Source organism: Mercurialis annua, linkage group LG6, assembly GCF_937616625.2.
Source record: "Mercurialis annua linkage group LG6, ddMerAnnu1.2, whole genome shotgun sequence".
Classification (NCBI taxonomy): Eukaryota; Viridiplantae; Streptophyta; class Magnoliopsida; order Malpighiales; family Euphorbiaceae; genus Mercurialis; species Mercurialis annua.
Window position 1 is genome coordinate 27453331 of NC_065575.1, and position 8773 is coordinate 27462103.

The 8773-nt window shown below is 35.9% G+C and overlaps 1 pseudogene; it reads left to right on the forward strand.

Annotated features, from left to right (window-relative positions):
• Window positions 1–1009: 1009 nt before the first annotated feature.
• LOC126687710 (uncharacterized) lies at window positions 1010–6673 on the forward strand (annotated as a pseudogene).
• Window positions 6674–8773: the final 2100 nt, after the last annotated feature.

The window sequence follows — 8773 nt, forward strand, 5'->3', positions numbered from 1 at the left end:
CTTAGGGGTTGTTGCTGAATTGATTTTTAGGGTTTTTAAGTTAATGTTTTGGGGGTTCATATACATCAAGGGGTTCTCAAGCTTATTCTTGGAGGTTCTATATCATTTGGTATCAGAGCTTTGGTTCTAGATCAGGTTTTATCCATCTTTTTTATTGATTCCTAATTGTTTATTATTCTTATTTTTCTAAAATACAGATCTGGGTATTTGAAAAAAAAATCACAAAAGAAAAAAATCAAAATAAAAAAAAATAGAAAAGGAAGTTATTAAAAAAAAGGGGGAGTGAAACTCAAAATTTGGTAATCTGGAATTAACATGAAAAAATAGAAGACAAGTGATTAAAAATAAAAGGGGGTGAAATTCAGAATTTGGTGATTATTGTCATATTTAGGTCTGACTTATCATTGATTGTCTAATGTTCTAAACTAAGTCTGAATTGATTTCCTAAATTATATATTTCATTGTTTTGTATTCGTGAATTGCATAGTATTCAGTTAAGGAATATTATCTCTCTTGGCAGATTTGGTTATATTCTTTAAACTACCTTTTTATTTGACTCTTCATATATCTGTTTGTTTCACATGTCTTTTGCCTCTATTTGAGTTTTCATAATTTATTGGCTCTTGTTTTTATTTTTTTAATATAACTGATTTGCTTCAAACTGATTTTTTTTCTGCAAATATTGAGTTTCGTAATACTACTTGAAACTACTTGAATTATTCTGAAAGTGTGATTCACCTAAGAACATAAAGGAAATAGCTAGAGTGACGTGAGAAAGCCCTGAGTCAAAAAAAAATACTTGAGTTTAAACACGAGAGACCATCCCCATCTTTTGAGTGAAACACGTAAGGGAGTGCTGGTGAGGTTTTCAATTATTAATTTTTTTTTTCTTTTGAACATTCTTTTTGCAGAAATGGAAAGTCAGAATTAACATAATGATGGTGTTCGTGTCGATGAAGCTATGCTTTGTCAGGCGCAACAAGGAGAATTCGCACGTTTTCAAAGAATAATGGAGGGTATGAGAGAGGCCTTAGAGCGCATAGATACTAGGTTGGGAGTTGTTGAAAGAGCAGTGTCGAATCAAAATGAGGAGAATAGGGAGGGCATAAATCATATACCTGAAGTTAATGATTTGGCAAATGATGACAATTATAATGATGAATATGAAGAGGAGGTGATGGCTGGAATGGGTGTACCAAGAGGTAGAGGTAGAAGAGGCCGAGGTTTAGGTAGGGGAAGAGGAAGAGTACTAGAAAATAATTTATACGTAGAAACCGAGACAATGATGAATTTATAGATAGAAATTTGGGCAGCATTAAACATAAAATTCCTCATTTTCAAGGAAAAACAGATCCAGAGGCTTATTTACAATGGGAAAAACAGGTGGAGCTCATATTTGATTGTCATCAGTTTAGTGAGGAAAAGAAGGTTAAGTTGGAAATTACTCAATTTTCAGATTATGCTATCGCTTGGTGGGATCACTTGGTGACTAATAGAAGGTGAAATTTGGAGTACCCAATTGACACTTAGCATGATTTGAAATCAGAAATGAGAAAGCGATTTGTGTCGAAGCATTTCCATAGGGAACTTGTGCAAAAACTTCGAACTCTTAAACAGGGTAGTAGGAGTGTGGATGATTACTACAAGAAGTTGGAAATGATCATGACTAGGGCTGACATAGTGGAAGATGTGGAAAATACTATGGCGCAATTTTTGGCTGGTTTGAATAAGGAGATAGCTGACTGAGTGGATTTGCAACCTTATGGGGATTTAGAAGAAAGGGTTCATATAGCTGTTAAGGTGGAAAAACAACTCCAGGGTAGAGGTGTTGCAAGGTATGCTTCCAAACCTTATTCTAATTCGAATCAAAGTTGGAAAAAGGATTGGAAGAGTGATATCGAGGGAAGTAGTAAGAGTACTCATGATGTGTCAAAAGGAAAGGCAGATTCATCTTTAAAAGAAAAATCTAAAGCCGATGAGCCAAAAGGGAGAAATAGAGATATTAAGTGTTGGAAATGTCAAGGAGTAGGTCATATTAGCAAAGAATGTTCTAATAGGAGAACTATGACCCTACGCAATGGTGAGATAGTCACAGATGAAGAAGATGGCAACAATGAAAGCGATGAGAATGAGATGCCTGATTTAGAGTATAGTGATGGGAGCATAGAAGAGCCGATTAGAGGTGATGTGCTGGTTACAAGACATACTCTTAGTGCTCAATTGAAGACAGATTTCCATGTGGAGCAGCGAGATAACTTGTTCAATACAAGGTGTCATATTCAAGGAAAAGCATGTAGCGTGATTGGTGATGGTGGGAGTTGAACAAATGTGGCGAGTACATGCTTGATCAATAGATTAGGGCTAACTACTATTTCGCACCCACGACCGTAAAAACTCCAATGGCTGAATGATTGTGGAGAGATCAAGGTGAACATGCAATCTATTATTTCATTTTCAATTGGTAAATATCATGATGAGGTGTTGTGTGATGTAGTTCCTATGCATGCTGGGGATATTTTGCTTGGTAGATCATGGCAATTTGATAGAAAAACTACACATGATGGGTACCTGGATAGGTATTCATTCACCAAGGATGGGCGGAAGACCATACTGACACCACTTTCCTCAAAGGAAGTTTATGGAGACCAATGTAAATTGGAAAAGATGAGATTCGAGATCGAAAATAAAGAAAAAGAGTAAGAACAGTACTATAGAGAGTGAAAATAAAAAAAGTGAAAAAAATGAGAGTGAAAAAAATGAGAGAAAAGAAAAGGAACGTATTCGAGCTAAAGAGAGAAATGTTAAAAATGTGAGTTTGATAGCGAGGAAAAGTGAGGTTAGGCAAGCTCAGTACTCTAATCAGCCTATATTTGTACTTTTGTATAAAGGGGCTTATTTGGCTACTAATGAACTTAACCCATCTTTGTCAAGTGTTTTTATCGATCGTTTGCAGGAATTTGAAGATTTATTTCTCGAGGAGTTAGAGGCATAAAACATCAAATCGACTTCATTTTCTGGAGCTGCCATACCCAATCGTCCAGCGTATAGAACAAATCCTAGAGAGACAAAAAAGATCCAAAAACAAGTCGAGGAGTTGCTAGCTAAGGGTTATGTGAGGGAGAGTATAAGTCCTTGTTCAGTTCCTGTAATTCTTGTACCAAAGAAGGACGGAACATGGAGAATGTGTGTGGATTGCAGAGCCATCAATAAAATCACTGTAAAGTATCATCATCCTATTCCTCGATTAGATGATATGCTTGATGAGTTATATGGTTCTTGTTTGTTCACAAAAATAGATTTGAAATCTGGTTATTATCAAATTCGAATGAATGTTGGTGATGAATGGAAAACAGCTTTTAAGACCAAGTATGGATTATATGAGTGGCTTGTAATGCCAGTTGGGCTTACTAATGCACCTAGCACATTCATGCGGTTGATGAATCATGTCTTGCATGAATAATTGGGTAAATTTGTTGTTGTTTACTTTGACGATATTCTGATTTACTCTAAGTGTTTAGATGATCATGTTAGGCATGTGAGACTTGTACTAGAGACACTTAGGCAAGAGAAGTTGTATGCTAATCTTAAGAAATGTAGTTTCAGCATGGATAAGGTTAACTTTCTTGGTTTTGTTGTATCTAGTCAAGGTGTTGAGGTTGATGAGGATAAGGTTAGAGCTATTAAAGAATGGCCTAGACCTAAAAGTGCTAGTGAGGTAAGGAGCTTTCATGGGCTTGCTGGTTTCTAGAGGAGATTCATTAAGGATTTTAGCACTGTAGCCACACCTTTGAATGAGTTAGTTAAGAAAAATGTCGTTTTTATTTGGGGTGATGCACAAGAACATGCATTTAATGAACTTAAGGATAAATTGTGTAATGCACCATTACTTGCCTTACCTAATTTTGATAAAATCTTTGAAATTGAATGTGATGCTAGTGCAACAGGAATTTGATCTGTTTTGATGCAGGATCAAAGGCCACTGATGTATTTTGGTGAAACGTTGAGCGGAGAAGCATGAAATATCAGACATATGATAAAGAATTATATGCCTTGGTTCGAGCATGGCAAACATGGCAACATTACTTGTAGCCTAGGAAGTTTGTGATACACACTGATCATGAAAGTTTAAAGCATTTGAAGGGTCAAGATAAACTGAACCGCATGCATGCCAAATGGGTGGAATTCATAGAAACATTCCCATATGTGATAAAGTACAAGCAAGGTAAAGAGGACGTGGTTGATGATGCATTATATAGAAGGTACACGTTACTTAACTCACTTAGTGCTAAACTGTTTGGTTTTGAGTTTATAAAGTAGACGTATCAACCAGTGTTTTAAAAACCGAACCGGTGACAGAACCGGTGTTTCACCGGTTTACGGTTCAACCGGTTGAACCGCCACCGGTTGAGTAAATGGTAAAGGAAACCCTAGTTTAGTAACATAACAAAACAGCGGGGGTCAATCAAGCCAATATAAAGACATACTTTTCTCATTTTACTGTTTGGCCTCCACAAATCATATCTTCTTCTGTCTTTTTTGGCTTGCTCCTTCTGCTCTTTTTTCATAATAAAGGACATAATTTTGATTGTCAATAACCCCAATTAGATTTATACCTCTGATTCTTTGATTTATACTTTTTTTTATGTTAGATCTATTTTCACAGATAAAAAGTTTGTGTCTTTATATTATTTATAATTGTTACCTTTTGATTTTCGATTCATTAAATTTTTAATAATAAAATAGACCTGTTAGATTTATAGTGATAGATTTTAATTTGTTTTTTCTTTAAATCAAAGGTTGGCGTGTGCATTCCTGCAATTCAACTGTTCTTGAGAAATTTTGTTGATTTCAAATTTAATGAGAGGAAATGACATGGATTCAAGTAAAAAGTGAAGCATTTAGAGGAGCAAAGTTGGAATCACTACTAAGCAAAGATTCATTCATTTCTAAAATTTGATTTTTAATTTTTGTTTTCTGGAATAAATATGGAGTTTTATTAAAGATTATATGCATAATTCTTTTTGTGCAGTATATTATGTGCAAATTGAACCTGCCGGTTTTCCGGCTCTTTACTTCACCGGTTCTGTCCGGTTCTACCCGGTTCTACCCGGTTCTATCCGGTTGAACCGGATTTCCGGTTCTTAGGTGTTAATTGGACCGGACAACTAGCCGGTTCACGGTTTAACCGATTGAACCGGCCGGTCCGGTCCGGTTTTTAAAACAGTGGTATCAACATGATGATGATTTCAATGAAATATATGCATCTTGTAATAATTGGGCTGTTTCAGATGATTTTTACTTGTTTGATGGTTTCTCATTTAAAAGAAACAGATTGTGTATTCCTAGTTGTTCTATGAGGGAATTGTTAATTAAGGAGGCCCATGGAGGAGGATTAATGGGGCATTTTGGGATAAATAAGACTTATGATATGCTTTCTGAACATTACTTTTGGCCCGGTATGAAACATGATGTGCATAAGGTTTGTGATCCTTGCATTACATGTCGAGAGGCTAAGTCTAGGTTGAAACCACATGGGTACTACAAACCACTACCTGTTCCTAATGAACCTTGGACTGATTTGTCTATGGACTTTGTGCTTGGGTTGCCAAGATCTAGGAAATGTTGCGATAGTATTTTTGTCGTGGTTGATAGATTTAGTAAGATGGCTCATTTTATACCATGTGATGTTAAGTTGATTGCTGATTTATTTTTCAAAGAAGTTGTGCGTTTACATGGCAATACCTAAAAGCATTGTTAGTGATAGAGATGTCAAGTTTTTGAGTCATTTTTGGCGTGTGTTGTGGGGAAAATTAGGTACTAAACTTTTGTTTTCAACTACTTTTCACCCTCAAAATAATGGACAAACTGAAGTAGTTAATAGGACATTGATTACTTTGCTTAGGGCAATCATAGAAAAGAACATTAAGACATGGGAGGATTGTTTACCATTTGTGGAGTTCGCTTATAATAGGGTTGTTCATAGCACTACTCATTGTTCTCCATTTGAGATTGTTTATGAATTTAATCCACTTACTCCTATTGATTTATTACCATTGCCACCTAACAAATTTGTGAGTGTTGATGCTAATTCTAAGGCAGATTTAGTAAAAAGGCCACACAAGCAAGTCAAGGAGAAGATTGAAAAGCAAAATGATAAAGTTGCTTCTCGAGTGAATAAGGGAAGGAAGCCGATGATTTTCATCCTGGAGATTGGGTTTGGGTGCATTTTCGTAAAGAAAGGTTTCTCCTTCAAATGAAATCTAAGTTAAACCCAAGAGGAGATGGTCCTTTTCAGATTCTTGCAAGGATTAATGATAATGCATACAAATTAGATCTTCCAGGTGAGTATAATGTTAGCGCTTCATTTAATGTGACTGATTTGAGTCCTTTTGATGTAGGTGATGCTTTAGATTCGAGGACGAATCCTTTCGAAGAGAGGGGGAATGCTATGGATCAGCCTACACAAGACGTTCGACATGAACTTCAACATAATGACAACGAGCATGAAGCACATGATCAACGAAGCAAGATGCAAGTTGAAGACTTATCTAATCCAATTAGCATGCCTCAAGGACCAATAACCAGATCTCAATTGAAGAAGCTTCAGAACGCCTTAATTCATCATCTACAAGGGTTAGTGAATATGGCAAACGAAGGCTTACAAGGACAATAAAGTTTTGGAACAAGAACAGCTCAAGTTCTATACAACTTAAGTCAAGTCCAACCTATTAATGGGTCTAATTAAGTTTGCAATGGGCCGTATTTGTCATGTCTCACCAAATAAGTTAATTAAGTATCTTTATTTATATTTTGAATGGGCTGAATGAATTTGTTAATTAAAAGCCCATAGATTTAGTTATCCTTTTTATTAGGGGTTTTGTAAAGGCTATAAATATGTCTTTACTAAATCAGTTAGACAGATTTTGATATTTTAAAAACTTAAAGGTTGTTTGCTTGTTTTCTTTGTGTTCTTGAGTAGAATACATGCTTTAAGGAACATTCAAGTAGATTGATCATCTTTTTGTGGACTGTTTTTAAATTGGAATTAAGAAAGAAAATTCAGTTTTCTTAATTTTAATTCTGTTAATCTAACCTTTCTTAGGGGTTGTTGCTGAATTGATTTTAGGGTTTTCAAGTTAATGTTTTGGGGGTTCATATACATAAAGGGGTTCTCAGGCTTATTCTTGGCATCACTCTTTACGCACACTTTGTGCATTATAATCTAACCATGCTTAGGTAATTGGAATGACGCATTAAAGAGACTTGAGCGCTACATACTAATATAGCATCACTTTTCACACACACTTTTTGTATAGCATCACTCTTTACGCACACTTTGTGCATTATAATCTAACCATGCTTAGGTAATTGGAATGACGCATTAAAGAGACTTGAGCGCTACATACTAATATAGCATCACTTTTCACACACACTTTTTGTAATATAACCTAACCATGCTGAAGTAATCGGACCGTCGCATTAAATAGACTTGAGACACGACATACTAATCTAGCGTCACCTTTCATGCAAAATTTGCATTATATAACCTAACCGTGCTTAGGTAATCAGAACGATACTATATATATACTTTTGACGCGACATACTAATCTAGTGTCACTTTTCACGCACACTTTGCGTAATATAACCTAACCATGATTAGTTAATCGGAACGACGCATTAAAAACTCTTCAGACGGGACATACATATATTGTCACTTTTAACGCAAAATTTGCTTAATATAACCAAACCATGATCACGTAATCGTAATGATGCATACTATGCGTAATTTAACCTAACCATCCTTAGGTAATCAAAACGACGCGTTAGAGAGACTTCTGACGCAACATAAGTATGGTAATTGAAACGACGCGTTAAAGAGACTTGAGACGCGACATACTAATCTAGCGTCACTTTTTACGCACACTTTGCGTAATATAACCTAACCATGCTTAGGTAATCGAAACGACGTGTTAAATAGACTTGAGATGCGACATACTAATCTAGAGTCAGTTTTCACGCATATTTTGCGTAATATAACCTAACCATGCTTAGTTAATAGGAACGACACGTTAATAAGACTTGAGACGCGACCTACTAATCTAGCATCACTTTTCACACAAACTTTGCGTAATATAACCTAACCATGGTAATCCGAACAACGTGTTAAAGAAAATTATGACACGACATACTAATATAGCATCCTTTTAACTCACATTTTGCGTAGTATAACCTAACCATGCATAGGTAATCGGAACGACGCGTTAGAGAGACTTGTGACGCGACATAAGCATGGTTATCGAATAGATGCATTAAAGAAACTTGAGATGTGACATACTAATCTAGCGTCACTTTTCAAGCACACTTTGTGTAATATAACCTAACCATTCTTAGGTAATTGGAACGATGCGTTAGAGAAACTTGTGACGCCACATAAACATGGTAATCAAAACGACGTGTTAAAGAGAGATGAGGCGCGACATACTAATCTATTGGCACTTTTCACGCACACTTTGCATAATATAACCTAACAGTGCTTTGTGCATAGGTAATCGGAACAACACGTTAAAGAGACTTGTGACACGACATAGTAATCTAGCGTCACTTTTAACACACACTTTCCGTAATATAATCTAAGCATGCTTAGACAATTGGAACGACGCGTTTGAGAGACTAGAGACGCGACATAAGCATGGTATCAAAACGATGCGCTAAAGAGACTAGAGACGCGAAATACTAATCTAGCGTCACTTTTCACGCACATTTTGAGTAATAT